The 15,936-nt window shown below is 41.7% G+C and overlaps 1 protein-coding gene across 10 annotated transcripts in view; it reads right to left on the reverse strand.

The window, feature by feature from the left end:
- The window catches only part of PHLDB2 (pleckstrin homology like domain family B member 2), a 105,911-nt gene extending 101,379 nt beyond the window's left edge, over positions 1–4,532 (reverse strand). For 8 of the 10 annotated variants that reach the window (XM_054577321.1, XM_054577320.1, XM_054577322.1 and 5 more), the window contains exon 1: positions 4,467–4,532. The gene's annotated coding sequence lies outside the window, so the exon portion shown is untranslated. Of the gene's footprint in view, positions 1–4,317; positions 4,443–4,466 lie in introns of those variants that run through there. The other 2 variants (XM_054577324.1, XM_054577323.1) reach the window with 1 other exon arrangement.
- Between the last annotated feature and the right edge of the window lie 11,404 nt (positions 4,533–15,936).

Here is a 15,936-nt window from a genome sequence, read left to right on the forward strand (position 1 = left end):
TATCATGAAAACAACGGTGTGCAAATTAACCCCTGAAAGATTGGAATTCCTGGGTGACAGAGACAAGCTCTGCCTTACCAAGTATTTATTTTGAAGGGATTTGAAAACTTGAGCTATCCTTTCTGATGTTATTCACTTTCAAAAGATGACTCACATTAATCAAATGCCAATAAATCTTTTCATTATACAGGAGTTTTTTTTCCATTAAAAATCAACTCATGTCTTATATCATTTGGGGGGAAAAAGGTAACAAGACCTCTTTAAAAAGTCATCACTTGATAATCATTTCTAAATATACTACTATGCACTTGGCTTTGAGGTGCACCCACTGGCTAGTTGTCAAAATGATAAGAACCTACCTCAGCACAATCCAGAGCTATGACCTCTTCCAAGAAAGGCATACTAAAAAATTCTCCTATATTGCCAGAACCTCCCAGATCTGAGGATTCTAACCACTATGGCTGAACCACTTAGCACACTGAACTAGAATCCACAGCCACAGGCCTAGTGGCTGATGGCAGTAATGTAAATATGGGAGTACATATGTTCGTAAGTCATCAGGCCATATGTGCACAACACAACTTATCTGATAATCAAAAACTCATTGAGATAACTCCTTTCTATAAACAGAGTCATGCAGTTACTGGGCTTTTTAAACTATCTTAGGAAATTTACAAAAGTTTTGTATTACTATCGTTTTCTTCCCCATACAGCAAACAGATGTAATGGTGGAGACCATGAGGTAAGAGAAAGTGCAATGGAACAGGAGTCAGAAGACTGGGCTTGCAGGTTCTGCACTATGCAGCCGTCTGGGTGGATTGCGGGCAAAGAATTCAAATAATAGTGAGGTTTCTTTTACCCCCAGAATTATTTTGTCCGACTCGCCCAAAGAATAGCTAACCTTGAATTGTCTTCAGATTCCTCACCCAAGTTCTATGCAATCACATTTAGCTTAGATACCCACTCAGCAGCTTATAAATTTCCCCTACAATTGCCCCAATGCATACTACTTTTTCCCAAAGGAAAATGTGTATTTTTCTAGTATGATTTACATTCAATATTATTTTGTATTAGTTTCAGGTGTACAGCATAGTGGCTAGACAATCATATACTTCACAAAGTGGTCCCCCACCCCAACCCTGATATTTCAAGCACCCGCACCAGGTGTCTTTTTAAACTCGCACCAGGAGGCCCTCCTCACTCTCCCTTCTGTCCAAGACAACCCTATCCATTCATGCACTCTACTCTTGATCCCCAAGGCAGGGAGGGACAGAAAATCTCCAATGTCCTGCTTTGTACCTGGATTCAAAAGCAGCATCTGCTATGTCTGTGGAACCATCTGTTGCCCCTTTTGCCAGGATGCTGCAGGCATCAGACATGGAATGTCACAGGTCACACAATGGAATTATCCCCTTCCTGGGGCTGACAGAGCCACAGTCACAATGGCTAATGCCACTCTTCCCTTATCAAAGAGTTTATTTCCTCATGGAGAATGGTACCTCTAAAGTCTCAAAGAGGGTCAGGTCCACTTTTTTAAAAATCATATTTGCCTGGATATCATTTTCTAAATTCTCTAATCCTGGGTTCTCCCTAGAATAACATCTGCCACTAACTCACTTGAGACCTTGAGCAACTTGGTTATTACACCTATAAAATGAAAAAAGTGGAGCTCAGCGATCTCTGAGGTTCCCTTGCACACTGACACTCCAAAATTCTGTTATTTTAAGTGAATTCAAAGTCCTCGGTGAACACAAGAAGTTCCTTCAAATCTATGGTATAGTAAGCCTCTGAATGCCAAAGGCAAAAGAATCTGCTACAGACAAACACACTTCTATGACACGGTCTCTTTGTTGAGCAAGAACACAATTAGTTTCTTGGGGATCCAAGTTAGATTAAAATCCCTAATTTTGTTAACAAATGCCCATGAGGTAATACTCTAGTGAAGAGTTGGGGGCTGGATAATTCTTCGTTTGTGCTCTGTACACTGTAGGATAGTACACAGCATCTGAGGCCTTTTCCCACTAGAAGCCAGCCCCAGTTGTCAGCTGGGGCTGTTCCCTACCCCCCAGCTGAGAGAACCAAAAATGTCTCCAGATATTGGTCATTATCCCCTGGGGGGGGGCAAAATCACTCACCCTCTCCACTGAGAACTGCTGTGATGTATACCAGGGCTTTATTAAAATAAAGCACATCACTTAATAGTTTTTGTTGTTATTGTTTGTTTGTTTCAAGTGGGTGACATTTAACAGTTAATAAGTAAAGTACACCAAGACCTAACAGTCATCAGATTTATAAAGCTCCTGCATTCCTCTTGGAGGATGTACAAAACCACAAGCTTCCCAAGTCATTCAGAGCCCAGCCTCTCTGCAAAGGACTGAGAATTAACATACAAAGTTGGAACTTCAACTGTTCTTTTATTAAAGTATTTAAAAGGAATCAAGATTTTCACAGTAACTCCTCTAGTGCACTCCAGAATCAACCCTTGCTTACAGACCTCTAAATAGGGCTTTGAAGAAAGTTAACGAGTACCAGTGGTTGGTTTAATTACTTGGCTTTTTTCCTTCTCTCTCTCTCTCTAGTGCAAAAGCCGGCAAATAAAATGTTTCTGAAAAGATTGCTAAAGAGTTCCAGCTTTGGTCTGGGCTCTTTAAGACAGGAGTTAGCAAGCTCTGAGCCCTTTTTCCGGGAGTATCTTTTCCTCCTCCACTTCAAACAGGGGTCCAAGAGACACCAGCTATAGTCTGTCCACAGCCCAAAAGAGCAGCAGCTGCCAGCTGCCTGAAAGATTGAAGCCTGCAAGTTGACTGAAATGATGGCTACTCTTAACCAAACATCTCATTTTTCCATTTGTGAGAAAGGCTGGGATTTGCAAACCTCTGGGTCTCAGGAGAGGTGAAGGCTACACTAGTTAACTAAGAGCAAAAATTCAACTCCCCCTTGCTTTACAGGAAAAGCCAGTTACAAATGTTTTGGAGAACTTCAGAGTTTAACTACATGTTTAAATTTCCAATTAAATATGTAAGGTAAAAAAAAAAACCTAAATTTTTAAAAATAACTAAGCCTAGGATATTAAAAGAGAATCATGAACAGACACAACTGTTACTTTTCAAAGGACCTTAGCTCTTTATTCAAACAAATATTTACACAATGAGGGGAATGGTATCAGGGATGCAGCCATTCTGTTAAAATAGTGGGCGACTCCAAAAGTTTATTTATCCCAAATGCGACTACTCTGTTGCTATCCTACCAGGAACCAAGAATTCAAGTGCTCTTGGGGCAAAGCTTTAACCCTTTGAAACTGTGAACTTAATTTAGACCTCCTCCAGCTGAATTCAGATAACGTTTGAATCTCAGAGAAATATCTCAAACGCCTAAATTAAGGTAAACTCAAAGTTACAAGTCCAACACTTGAAAATAAGTATCTTTAACTTACACACAATGAAGGGAAATGTAGCTGACAAATATTTATCCTAAAAGGACTCCACATTTTTCTACCTCATCTCCTTGTTCCACCCCCAGCTGTGTCTGGCTAAATTCTACTAGCCGTGCATCGTAGAGCTCTTAGAGAGCTACTTCCGCGCTGCTGAGACTTCTAGGGATGAGGCCAGGGCCAGCTGTGAGGATTTCCAGTCTCGGGGAAGTCTACCAACTGTAAAGGCTACGGGTGCAATTCTCTATTTGGAGGCGAAAGGTAGATGGGGGAGGCGCGGGAAGTTGATTCGACTTCCGAAACTCTTTCAAACGGGAAACCCCAACCCAGGAAGGGACAGCCTGTCAGCCTTTTAATTTCCTGGCAGTGGCGGGAGTTAGCCAGGTCCTGGGCGCTTTAATAAATAATGACTGCTAGGGTTAATTTATTAAATGTACCAGCCAACCTTTAAGCAGCGCGTCCGCCGTGCCAGGCGCGGGTGAAACGGGTTCAAAAATTCCCCATCGCGTCCAGCTGCTATCTTTAGGGGTGTAAAGACGGCCATGCCATAAACTTTTGGGGGGAATCCAAGGCCAAATCAGAATCTGAGGGTCTGGGCAGTTCAAACTCGTGAGTCCCACTCTTGAAACAAAGTGGAACCAGAAGCGTAGCTAGCCATATATTTGGGGAGTTGGGATGGGAGGGAATCTTCTCTGAATCCCGTGCCCTACACAGCAATGGACCGTCTCCTTCCTCTGCCCACAGCGACAAAGCAACTCTATCCCGAAGATCCTGATCCCTTTCTCTTGGGTATCCCGGAGTTCTCGGTACAAGTTGCCTCGGGTCCCCCCAAATCCCGCCTCTACCCTACAATCACTCTGTGAGCGTCTCCTCTACCCAGACAGTACCTTCCCAGGATCCTCGCAACCGGAGGTTCCCCGGGGTTCGGGCCCCTCCAAAGCAGCGCAGCCCGGGCTCCGCTAACCCCCAGCCGGGGCTTTTGTCCCTACGGTCTGCAAGAGAAGCAAAGAAACTCTGCGTCCCGGCGCCGACTCACCGCCTCATCTTTCTTCAGAGCCGCCTCTCTCCACTGGCCCCGCCACCCGCTCGCCTGGTCCCAGTCCCCGCCCGCCGTCCCTCCCTCCCCCCCTTCTCGCGGCCCTGGGCTCCGACCCCGCCGCAGCCCCAGCCGCAGCCGCAGCCACAGCCGCCCAGCTACTCTGAACTCGCGGTGCGCAGTCAGCGCGCCCCTCCCCGGCCCCTGCGGCCACTGCCTCCTCTCCACCCCCAACCCTCCGCCGCGCAACCGGCGGCGACCAACTCCGCGGCGGGGGAGGCAGCGCCCCAGGGGAGCGGCCGGACTCGGGGAGCTAGCGTGGCCCCCTTTTCTCACCCGGCCGCCGCCCCCTCCTCACCTGGTGGGTGGGCGCTGCCGGGTGCCTGCGCCTAGGGACGGAAGGCGTGCTCCGCGCACCCAGCAACTTAGTGCGATCCCCCTCAGGCTGCAATGGTGGGCTCCGGACCCTTCGGTCCTGTGCCCCCAGCCCCTTCGTAACCACTGCTGCGGCACCGGAGGGACTTAGCGCAATAAAACTCCTGGGGTATTTGCAGTTGGGGCTCTACTGCTGCTGGCCGGGTCGGGCTGTGCGCCCCATCAACAGGCTTCACAAAGCAGCGATTACAGCAGACTTTTGTGGGAGCCTTTTTCTTTCTTTCTTTCTTTCTTTTTTTTAATGAGGTGGAAGAAGGGCGGGAGGATACACATCCTCGGGTAATGATTTCCTCACCGGACCGCAAGGTTTCTACTGGGAAGCTCCAGGTGGCCACACCTCCTCCCTGCAGTTCGCCCGCAGGCAGGTACCTAGGTCTTCAGAACAGCAGTTTTGCCAAATCCTTGGGGCCTCAGCTCAGGGCTAAGGATATTTTAACTTATGCAAATTTCCTTTCAGTTATTTCTCTGGAAAGTTTCTATATCTTCCAACGTATTTTTCTGAATTGCTGTAACCAATGAAAACAACGTTGATGTGAATGTCCTCCAATGGGTCCTGAGGAAGGTGACCGATTGGACCCAGGGTGGGCCTCAGACCGTGGTTCGTGGGAATGTGACCTGCCAAGTTATGAGCAAGTCTCTGGGGTTACAAGGATAAAGGCCATGGCCCTCAAGGAACTCACAACAGCCAGAAAGCACACAATGAAGTGCACACTAACTTATGATCAGTATGGCTTTGGGCAAGTTGTTTTAGCTCCCACAGTTTCTTCATCTGTAGTGTGGTAATAATGATCCTGATGCTGCAGGGTGGTTAATTAACTTACAGATAATGTATGCAAGGTACCTGACACTGTGAGTGGCACTGTAGGCACTCAACAAATAGCTTATTTAATGCACTTTTCATTTATGCAAGTCATAGTCTAACTTCTAATCTGGAGGAGAGTTTCGCCTATAGATAGCTTTGTGTTGAGGGGACTTGCCCCGCCACGCCCCCCTCGCCCCCCAGGCTTTTTGGCCCAGAGAAACACACTGGGATCATTCCAGCACTTAAGTGCTCCAGCAGTTCTCTCTTCTCTCCCACATCATCAATTTCCCCGTTTATTGGATGATCACCATCATCATAAAATCCTGTTATTTTTCCCATTTTAAAAATAAAAAACTCGCAACTGAACTTCCACTTCCAAACTCTTGCCCCCACTTCTTTTTTCTTGCTCATTCACAGCAAAACTCCTTTAAAGAGTTACAAAGAAAAGCTGACTCCAAGTTCTCCTTTTTCATTTACTCTAATCAGGCTCTTGCTTCTACCGTGTCCCTAGAATTCATCTATGGAGATCAAACTACTCAATCTGAAGGTTTCTCAGCCTTCATTTCACTTGAACTATTAGTAGCAATCAACACATTTTTTTTTCTCCTAAACACAATTTTATTTGACTTCCATAACATCACATTTTCACCATTTTCTTCCTACCCCACAGTCTCCGTTGATGGTCCCTTCTCCTCTCCCAGACTCTGAGCAGTGGGAGTGGCCCAAAGTTCAGACTTTGGATCTCTGTCTTGTCTGTCTACACTCACTCCCGTAGTGACCTCATCCTGTCTCATGGCACTAAATACCACCTACGTGATGATGACTCTCAGATTTTACCTCCAGCCTGGTCACCCACCCTGAACTGTAGGCTCATTACTCCCTGCTCAAAACATTGCAATGGTCCCCATCTCAATCAGAGCAAAAGCCAAAATCCATAGAATGGCCCAGTAGGACAATGCTAACTCCAGGTTCTCACTTCGCTCAATTAGCTCCTGGTACTTTTCCAAATATATTCCAGTATTAGTTAGTTTAACCCTTAGAGCAACCCTATAAGGTAAATATTCTTATTATCCCCTAAGTGAAAAAAATGAGGTGCAGATAAGTCAATGATTACTCAACTAATAAATTGATAGGTGCAGAATTTGAACACAGGCAGCATGATTCCAGGATACATGCTCTTAAATACTCCCCACCAACTCTTCTTGAAGTAGGGATGGTATCAGGGGAAATATCTGTATTATGAATAATTCCTAGACACTAGACAAAAAATGATCCCCATCAGCCTCCTCTCACTGCCTTTTTTTTTTAAAAGTCTGTTGACTTCTCAATCTCTTTTACTATAGCCAAGCTCCTTGAAAGCTATATGGATAATTTTTTTCATATTTGTGTAAACCATACTCCAAGACTTGATAGAAACATGGAAGAAGCTCAAAGAATATTGATTTAATGTAACTTTTTTAAATGACTAAATCCAGTGAATCATCTCTCTCCCGATGAGTTAGTATAGTTTTCAATAGCTTTCATAATGCCATACTGACCTGAAGTAGAAGTCAACAAGGTGCAAAATTTAAATGTGAAGTACAAACCCCAGCATTTTAAAATGTATAGAAGGCACTCAAAATTTAGCACCTATTATTATTGTAATAGTCATTATTACCAGACTTTCTTTTAGTTGTGATGTTTTAAAGAATAGAAGGAAACCTGACTTGTGTTCTCACTGGGTAGGGTGTCATCCACAAATGGAAAGGTTGCTGGTTTGATTCCTGCTCAGGGCAAATGCCTGGGTTGCTGGCTAGGCCCCCAGTAGGGGGCGTGCAAGAGGCAACCAATTGATATTTCTCTTCCTCTCCCTCCTTTCCCCTCTAAAGAGAGAATAATAAAATCTTTAAAAATAAATAAATAAATAAACTGAGCTCTTTCCTTCTACATTTTCTGTTTCCTGTTGATTTTTTTTAAACAAAGTCCCCTATTTAATCACAAACCACAGCCACACCTTCTGTCATTTTCTCTTATCCACTTAAGGATATTGTGTTGTAAACTACACAACAAGAAGTTATTTTCCTGTTCCTTTCTCCAGGATCTGTAATGGTAACAGTACCTGATCTTACTTTTCTGTATCCCTCACCCTCTCAGTTGGGGAAAGGTGAAGTGCTGCACACAATGATATATCTGAATTATTTCACTTGGAATTAATTTTGCTATTGTATCCTTTCATTAGCAAAGACTGGTTGGACTTAATTAACTCTTATGTCCTGAATCTGTACATTTTTTTCCCCTGAGTTTGCAGTGATAGCCTAGCAGAGTATCAAGAAGTTTTTATTTACAGAGTGAATAGATCATGACTTTGGAGTCAGATAGACCTGGATTTAAATCCTGACCTCAGCCCCTTTACTAGCCAAATAATTGGAATGTTATTTACCTTCACTAAGAAATAAACTTCTATACTAAAAGTGGGACTAATAACATCAAACTCATATTTTTATGAATTACTTTGGTAATATAGATATGACACTTTGTACAGTGGCTAGAAAACATGCTGGGAGCACTCCAAGTGTAGTTTCTTTTTTTTTCCATCCAAAATAAAAATGGTATATATTTAAGGTATAAAGCATGATGATTTGGTGCTGGGCATGCATATAGTGAAATGATAACTACAGTCAAACTAATTAACATATCTTCTCACATTATTACCTTTGTGTGTGTGCGTGATGAGAACCCTTGAAATCTACTCTTATCCAATTTCCAATATTCAATATAGTATTATTAACTATGGTCATCATGGTGTACATTAGATATCTAGACTTATTTATCCTACCAAACTTTAACTTTGTACCCTTCAACCAACATCGCCCCATTTCCCTTACCTCTGTGCATCTGCTAATCAACTTTCTACTCTTTTCTTCTATGTATTTGATTTTTTTTAGATTCTACATATAAGTGAGATCATGCAGGGGTTTTTATTCCCCCTGTGTCTGGCTTATTTCACTATGCATTATGTCCTCATCAGAAAAGTAGTTTTCATCCACATTTGTCCTTCTCCTGTGGAACCGTTGTCCATGACATCAACCCTTGTGTGATACTGGCCTATGGAAGTTGAGTTCCTCATCATTAACTCTTTTTAGAATTTAGCACTAAGATAAATTTTCTCTCTCTTACCAAGTCAGTGTACTTTAATTAATTAGAAAAAGTGTCTTCATCTATTTTCACACTAAATTTGCAATAATTATTAAGAACCTTGTAAATCAATGTTTTATTTTGTATCCTGGTTGCCAGGAAGCTCAGCATCAAGTTACTCTTAAATTATTGTACTATGGTAATAAAGATTTTGCTTTCTACACTTTTTTTGTTTATGTCTTCTATGTATTTTTATTCTAATAACCTCTCAAAATATGTGGATTGTACTCTATGTTATCAAATATATATTTTAAAATATGAAGTATAAATAACACATTAGCTCTTCAAATTAACACCAGAAAATTAACCAAAATTAAAGTGAATATTTATCATTATATGCTGATTTATGTTCAAGCTATTAAAGATTGGTTCTCCAATCATGACAGTAACCTAAATACATTTGGACATCTGATTCTCTGTATCAAAATGTTCCTTTTTCCCCTGCTCCCAGTCCTTTCTGTTTGTTTTGGAATGAGACAGGAAAAGGATTCAGAGTGTGTGTGTGTGTGTGTGTGTGTGTGTGTGTGTGTGTGTGTCTCCTTTAGATTGACCTATCCCAGCTGTATTTGTCTGGCCCACTTTTCTAATTACTTGAAGACCTTGAATTGGTCTACATTTCTTGCATGGCAGACTTAGAACAAGGAGTTTTCTTTGTAGCTTATCTGCTCATCACAGAAACAGTACTCAGTAGTACTCCTTAATACTGTAAGAAACTCAGCTTCTCTTCTTTGTTGCTTTTCATTATTTTTTCTTTCATCTGACTTTCTCTATCCCTCCAGTTATCTTAAATCTTGACTTCAAATCCTCCTTTAATATAATATCTGGTTTGTCTGTTTTTTTTTTCAGTCATGTTGGGCAGGAATAAGTGTTCTAATGAGTATGTCAGATATAAGCAGACCTCACTGCACTAGAGACTTCTGACAACTCAGAGCAGGGGGCAGGATTTAGAACATGAGGAATGTTAAACGCAAATGCAAATTTACTAATCATCTACTCTGTTCCATACGGTGTGCCTAAATGGGTGGGACATGGAGATAAAATAAGACATTTGTTATGTGTCTCTAATAAGGAATTTACTATAACTGTAATGTGATAATGTAGTACTAAAAACACTGTAAAAACAAAAAGGTATCTCTGCCCAATCAGTCTATTAGGGAAACCTATGTGACGTTCATATTGAAAGACAGGACCTTTCCTTTCTGTCAGGCAGAGGCAGTAACATGAACAAGGCAGGGGCACAGGGAAGCCAAGGCAGGTCAGAAGTGGTGACCAATGCAGCTTGCCTGCCTGAGTCCACAGAGTGTGCAGGGGGACTGGGGAGAAAAGACCCAGTGAGTCAGTGGCCAGATATGGGGGGAGGAAGACGGGGCTCTGAATTTTAGATTTTATATCTAATACCGTTTTAATTATGTCATTTCGTTGCTCTGTATTTGCACTGGCTCCTCCTTGCCTGACAAATACAGGAAAAGCCAGGGGCCATGTAGGAAGGGGAAACAGTATATAAGGCTAGGAAAAAGAGAAAGATGAGCTCCAGCCACAGAATTTAGACTCCAGTAAAGCATCACACATTCTGTTTCCTAATATGTAAAACAAAGGCAACCATCCAAGTCAAGGGTGCTCAATGGAATATTCACAAGGACCCAGTTAAGATCCTGAATCTGTCTGCCCTCTCTTGACTGCTGTCCTTTTTTTCGTCTTCTGATGACTTCACAGTCACAGATCCTAAGATTCTCAGAGAAACAAGCATGAAGCAGACGCCTTTATTTTGGCTGTTGGGTCAAGTGTTGGCCTGGAAATTCAGTGACTTAAAATTCCAATGTACTGCCTGCGTCACCAGCAATTTACGGCTACTTGCTTGACATTTTTGATGTTTCACATTATGGAGATATTAATTGCATTGCTTCTCTCAGGGCAGTTGTTAAGAGAGCTAATAAAAATATTATTATATAGCACGCAGCTATGATTAGAGATTTATCAGAGCTCACAAAGTTCTAAATGATTGTTTGAAGCATTTATTTCTGAGCTACAGAGAATGGTGTTTATAACTAGTACAGTTCTTTTAGACTCATTGGGATTTTTGGCTGTTCTCAGGAGCCAGGAGAGTTTCTGTGAATTACAAATATGCCTAAAGAAGATGATCGAAATTCATTTACTGTGTTTCTCCATTAGGAACAAAAAGAAAGTCTATCGAAAAGATCCTTCTCTTATTCATTTCAAGAGGTTGCTGCCCAAGATATTTGTAGTATACTTATAAAATTGGCATAAGAACGTCTAGAACTTCAACAAGGGTAGATAGATATACCATACCTTTAGTGTTAATACTAAAGTTAGTGTTACAAAAGAGCAACCCAATAATGCATGAGGGGAGCAGTTAGATATATTGAATGACTTTGCTAGACAAGAAGGCAAATATGGATATGATTAAAAGATTCTTTTCTTCCTTCTTCCTATGCCTGCTAGCAGAGTTTTCTGTGGCTCTCCCCATTTTCTCTCCAAAAAGCCCAGGTGAGATCTGAGGACCCTCAACAACTGGAGTGCTGGGGTAGGGGTGGGGGACCACCTCACTGTTTTCCATTTCTCTGGTTTGCTGAGCATTGATGGGCAATGCAATCAAGACAAGCGCTGATATGGTTGATTATATTTCTGTTGCACGAGCTGGTTTTGTCCTTCATTTTATCTGGTTCCTGAAGTTTATCAAAGTGACCATACAGGTGAAAAATTTCTTACGCAGGCAATTTTGAAGGATCCAAATGGGTGGAAAGCAACAGTATCCCTAATGAATAATTCACTGATAATTTGTCCTCGAAAGAAAGTTTTATCCATCATGAGCTATTAGAATTTCATGTTAAATTCTCAATGACTTTGTAAATAGTTGAATGCTTTAATCCTATTGAAAATATCAATCCCTTTTCTTTTATTCCAACTGCAACAATCCTCTCAGTATAACAAGGAGAGTTGAGGGGTGCAATTGGCAGAAGGTGGTAATAACATTGTGCACCTTTACAGCTATGTCTCCTGGATACCGCCAACCAAACATGTGCAAGACATTATCACCTTTCCCCACTGGCACCTTTAACCCTCCTTCTTTATTATATTCTATAACTAAATAAAGGCCACCCTTTTATATTTAGTTGCCCAATCCCCCAATTTGGAAATTGTCCTCTTAATTTCTTATTTTTTCTCAACTTCTAGTGCTAATCCGTCACTAAACCATTTCATTTTTACCTCTAATCACCTGTCAATAGTACTCTTCTTTCCATTTTCTTTACCTTCATTCTATCACCTGATAGTGTTCTTAACCCCCACTCCTAGAAGGCACCAGGGGGAAATGAAGTTTCAAAGGCCTGGGGCTGAAAGAACACTGAGTGCAGGTAGGCAAAGCTCACCCAAGGCAATGGAAGATGGAAGGGCCTAAGGGGAAAGCTAAGATCCACACTTTGAAAAAAGAGAGTTGGTAAGTATCAAATCCAAGATCCTGCATGTTTGGCCCAGAGAGGGGATAGGGCATAGAGTGGTAGCTGAGTGATTACTCAGTATTTGAAGCTTGTACTTATGGCAGGGATGTGATAGCTGGCAGGGACAGCAGTAGGCAGACACTGTAATTATAAAGTTTCTAAATTAAGTCTGTCTCAATGGCACTAATTAAAATTTGTAATTATTATATTTGGTTTTTTTCCTCATTGCCCCACTAAGCTTTGTGAGGTCAGGGACCATTACATCCCCAGAGCCTCCCACAGTACTTCATACATGACAGACACTATCAAATATTTGTTGAATATGTAAATTGGTCCCAAATACTAAAAACCTAATCTCATCACTCCGATCTTAAAAATTCTTCAGCAACTCCTTCATGCCTTTAGGATAAAATAAATCCAGAATCCTCAGCTTAGCATTAACAAATAAACACCAACAACAACAAAATGAGAAGTCATTTGGTTTCTCCAGGTTATGCTTCACCTAGTGGCTTGCCATTCCGTCCTTCCTCTTCCTGCAAGGAGGGGAAGTGTCAATCATAATGCGCTTCTTGCAGTTATTCCAGTGTATCATGTTCGTTCATCTCTTCCCTCATAACCAGCAACAGTCAATTAAGAAATCATGCTCTCCAGAAAGCTTTTCCAACTCCATCCCCAGTCTTGGTTAGGCGCCAATGTATTTCACGTTATTGGATTGCAAATTTTTCTGTTTTACCTTTCACCTCTGCTCAAGACATAAATTCCTCAAGGTTAGAGGACTGTGATGGTTAATTCCGTGTGAACTTGGCTAAGGTATGGTGCCCAGTTATTTGGTCAAACACCAGTCTAGATATTGCTGTGAAGATATTTTTGGGATGTGATTAACATTTAAATCAGTATATCCTGAGAAATGCAAATGACTTTTTATCATGTGAGTTGTCTTCATCCAATAGGTAGACCTTAAGAACAAAGTCTGAGGCTTCACAAACAAGGAAATTTCCTCAAGCCTGCAACACAGAAGGGCTGCTTGAATTTACAGGCTGCTGCTCCTCAGACTCCATACTCAGACCGCAGCATTGGCTCTTTCTTGCATTTCCAACCTGCAGGCCTACCTGACAAATTTCAGACTTCCCATGCCCCACAGCCCCACAGCCACCTGAGACAATGCTTCAATGCTTTAGAATAAATCTCTATCTCTTCTCCCTCTCTCTCTCTCTCTCTCTCTCCTCCCCGTTTATCTTTCCCTTTCTTGCGGGGGGGGCAAAGGTTGGTTTGCAGTTGTGAGTACATGAACAGAGTTTATTTTCGTGTTATTATTTATTAATTATTGTATTATTTTCCATATGAACAACGTACGTTTGTCCACCCTGTGTGCATGTGTGTGTGTGTGTATCCTATGTGTGTATGTATATTTTTTTGATTCTGATTCTGTGGAGAACACTTACTAACACAGGAGATTTTTATTTTAACTTCTGTGCCTAGAACTTAGCACAATAATTAAATGAAACATTTAATTGAGTTTGAAATCACTCTTCTTAATAAAGAGGACTTTGCAGGGCAAGAGACAACGAGCTGATTTCAGGGAAATGCTAATGAGGTTACCTGACACCAGGTTCCCAGCATGTCCCGAGCACCTCCTCCCCTATCCCTGGTTACTTGACATAGTGAAGCATAATAAAAAATAATGAGGAAAATATACATTTTATGAGTTCATTTATTCATTTTGAGTGCCAGGAACATATTACACAGACTCAACCAGCACCACAAGCCCTGTGAATTGGGAGTGGTTGGGTTGCTGCAGGTCCCTCCTGGAAGGTGACAGCAGGATCAGCCTCTCTTCTACAGAGCCTAAAAATGTGATGCCTTTCTCCATGGGTCCCATCCAGTCCTTTCTGTGTGAGCTTTGATTTTCTGAATAACTGATTGAGTCACTGGCAAAAACTTCATCATGCTAGCTGCTTTGCCCCACCTGCCATTCAGCATCTGATCCAAACTCAACTTGTCTTCAGTGTGGTAAGTAAACCCAACACCAAAGCTCTAGGCAAGAGTTGCCAGCCTTGGGCTATCTTCCTGCTGCATCCAGGACTCCTGGGTTTATGCTAAACAATGCTTGGTCATTCCATGTGTATGGTGGAGAGAAGGTACTCGTAAATATTTACTGAAAATCTCTAAGAACGCAGTGCACACCCACAGAGTTCTCACCTAAGTGTTGCGCATCACCAGGTCCATCCTCCTGGGACTCCTCTTTCTGGGCACTGTCCTTCTCCATCAGGATTTTCTGCCGAATCTCCGAGGAGAAACTGGGATTGATGGCAGCCTGTACACAGTAAGGACAGAGAAGCACCATGATTGGGAAGCTGAAAGCTGAGGTGACCTCTGACAACGGATGGTCACCCAAGTTAACATCTTGGGAACAATAATTGCTTTGAATTTGTAAAACAGACATCCTGGATCATCCTATAATCCCTCTGCTGACTAGCCTTTAGAATGACAAAACTTAAACACCATCACCACCAATCAGTATCAATGGAAGCACACTTGTGGATAGAATAATTACAGATTTAAAAACCATGCCAGCAAACAAGCAATGGGCAATACTTAAAACAGTAAGAAGAATCAGCTTCTCAGCGTAGTTGTTTCTGCTTGGAGTTTGTTGTTTATTTTCTATTTTTTGTATCCCATGCTTATTATTTATCAGCTATCCTCTTAGATACTTTGTCTTTATTATTTATTTTAGTATTTACACAATCTCATAGAAAAGGAAACCAATGTCTGTGTTCTTAAGAGCTCTCCAGGGAGCTCTTGAATTTGTCAGCCTTCTTAAAGCTCTCATATGTCCAGTTTTGTTTTCTGTGGACTCAGGAGTGTCCTAGGAGATAATATGGTCTCACTATCACATAAGGGCTCCCATTTGCTGTGTTTCTACTGTCTTTGCCATTTTACAGATAAGAAGCCTGTGACCCAGGAAAAAATAAAAGGGCTATCAAAAATCACATAACCAGTATGCATACTACTTTGTAAAGTAACAACTCTTGTTACTTATCCAATTTCTAAATTGTTTTTGATGTATTAGGAAGGATGGATTTTAATGGTGGCAGAACTAGAAGCACAAAGACCAGTTAGAAACGTAAAAAAATATTTCAGGGGAGAGATGCTAAGAAATTAATCTAAAGCTTTTGTTTAAGATAACAAGATTCAGACTGATACATACAGGAGGTAAAAGTTATCAGGCCAAGATGATTTATTGGTACTGGGAGGTGGGTGCAGGGGAGAGTTTGGTGCAAATTTGGGTAAGTGGGGATGTTGGTGCTATTATCTGAGAATGGAAATACAAGTTCATAGTCTGAAGGAAGATAGAGAAGAAAATGGTAAATATCTAGAGAAAGGTGGACCAAGTGATGGAGTAAGGTCTCGAGAGAAGGAAGAGAGGATAACAGCAATAACGCAGTTGGAGGGTTGGCCTTGACTAGATGAAGTTGAAGTGCTCCTCATTCCAAGAGAACAGATGGAGAAATGGGGATGAGAATAGATGCCCTGCAGATCAATAGCTGTGTATTAGGAAAGGTTGAGAGTAAAGGAATTTCATACTGAGGGTCTCACTTTTGTC

This window comes from Pteronotus mesoamericanus, unplaced genomic scaffold, assembly GCF_021234165.1.
Source record: "Pteronotus mesoamericanus isolate MK-2021 breed Mesoamerican mustached bat unplaced genomic scaffold, CSHL_Meso_final contig_42, whole genome shotgun sequence".
NCBI classification, from domain to species: Eukaryota; Metazoa; Chordata; class Mammalia; order Chiroptera; family Mormoopidae; genus Pteronotus; species Pteronotus mesoamericanus.